This window comes from Schistocerca piceifrons, chromosome 4, assembly GCF_021461385.2.
Source record: "Schistocerca piceifrons isolate TAMUIC-IGC-003096 chromosome 4, iqSchPice1.1, whole genome shotgun sequence".
In the NCBI taxonomy this organism is placed as follows: domain Eukaryota; kingdom Metazoa; phylum Arthropoda; class Insecta; order Orthoptera; family Acrididae; genus Schistocerca; species Schistocerca piceifrons.
Window position 1 is genome coordinate 726,875,548 of NC_060141.1, and position 2,350 is coordinate 726,877,897.

Genomic DNA, 2,350 nt, shown 5'->3' on the forward strand with positions numbered 1-2,350 from the left:
GATTAAACAAACCTGTGACCATCGTGCTGCCCTTCTCTGTACACGTTCAATATCATTTGCTAGTCCTTTCTGGCACGGGTCCCACACCCTTCATCAGTATTCAAGAGCTGGTCGTACGAGAGAATTGTAAGCATTCTCTTTTGTAGATTGACTGCACTTTCCCATTGTTCTACCAATAAGCCGAAGTCTACCACTTGCTTTAACTACGACTGAAGCTATGTGATCATTCCATTTCATATCCCTACAAACTGTTACACTCAGGTATTTGTTTGATTTGGCCGATTCCAACAGTGCCTAACTGATATTGTAGTCATAGGAAACTACGGGTTTTCGTTTTGTGAAGTGGAAAATATTACGTTTCTAGACATTTAAATTAAGTTGCCAGTCTCTGTACCACTTTGAAATCTTATCAAGATCTGACTAAATATTTATGCATCTTCTTTCAGATAGTACTTCATTATAAATAACTGCATCATCTGTAAAAACCCTGATTATATTATTATTATTGTCTGCTAGATCATTAATATACAACGTGAAGAGCAAGGGTTCCAACACACGTCCCTGAAACACACCCGAAATTACTTCTACATCTGATGCTGACTCTTCATCCGAGATAACATGTTGCATCCTTCCTACCAAAACGTCCACAATCCAGTCACAAATTTCACTTGATACTCCATATGATTGTACTTCTGACAATAAGCGTAGTTACAGTAGGCAGTTAAATGCTTTTCGGAAATCAAGGAATACAGCACCTATCTGGTTGGCTTAATCCAAATTTTTCAGTATGTCATGTGAGAAAAGTGCGAGTTGGGTTTCACATGACCGATGTCTTCGAAATCCATGCTGGCTGACATTGAGGAGATCATTCTGCTCAAGATAACTCATTATGTTTGAGCTCAGTATATGTTCTAAGATTCTACAACAAACCGATGTCAAGGATATTGGACGGTAGTTTTGTGGATCACTTCTACTACCCTTCTTGTAGACGGGTGTGACCTGTGCCTTTTTCCAAGAACTGGGCGTGGTTCTTTGTTTGAGGAGTCTACGATAGATTATAGTTAGGGGAGGGGCTAGCTCAGCTGCATATTCAGTATAGAATCTGACAGAGATTCTATTGGGGCCTGGAGCTCAGTTCAGTTTTAACGATTTCAGCTGCTTCTCAACACCAGTGGCACTAATACTTATTTCATTCATCTTTTCAGTGGTACGAGGAGTAAATTGGGGTAATTCTCCTGGGTTTTATTTTCTAAAGGAACATTTGAAAATGGAATTAAGCATGTCAGATTTTGCTTTGTTACCTCCAATTTCAGTTCCTGTCTCATTCACTAGGGTCTGGATACTAACTCTGGTGCCACTGTCAGCATTTACACACGACCAGTATTTCTTTGGGTTCTGTGAAAGATCACTTGACCATATTGTGCTAAGGTAGTCATTGAAGGCATGACGCATTACTCTCTTGACAGCCAAATTTCTTTCAGCATCTCTCTATCTACAGCACTTTGCTTTGTTTTCCACCTGTTATGCAGTAATCTCTGTTTCTTTAGAAGTTTCTTTGCGGTGACTGTATACCATGGAGGCTCCCTCCCATTATGAATTGTCCTATTGGGTACATATCTACCTAGTGCATGGTCAATTATTCTTTTAAACTATAGCTAGGTATCCTCTACATACTCCTGCACTGTGCTGAAAGTATCAAGTTTCTCACTGAGATAATGACACTACTGATTTTTTATCTAGTTTACTGAACATATATATCTTTCTGCTTGGTTTAGTTGTCCTTTGTACTTTTGTAATCATTGTTGCCACAACTGTGCCTTGGTCACTGATTACAGTTTCAATGTGGATACCCTCAAAGACATCAGATTTGTTCATTGCCATTGTATCCAGTATATCTCCATCGTGAGTGGGGTTCCTGAGTGTCTGTTCTACGCAGTTTTCAAAGAAGGCATTTAGTAACGTTTCACAGGATCTCTTATCACGACCACCACTAACAAAACTGTAATTTTCCCAATTAATTTCACTGAAGATTACAGTATGATTGGGGAACTTACAAGTGAACTGAAGTTTTCTCTTAAGTTTCCAGTTACAACAGGTGATGAGTCTGGTACTGATACTGAGTCTTACCCAGACAATTTCACATGCAGCTTCAACTTCTAATTCGGTGGATCTGAGTTTCTTGTCTACTGTGTGACACACACCACCTCCATTTCTCGTTTGCCTATCCTTTCGATATAACCTTAAATTTTCCCCGGAAATCTTAATGCTATCAACTTCAGGTTTCCAATACCTAGTATTATGTGAGTTTCACTGATTTTCATGACTGCTTCAAACTCTAGCACTTTGTTGC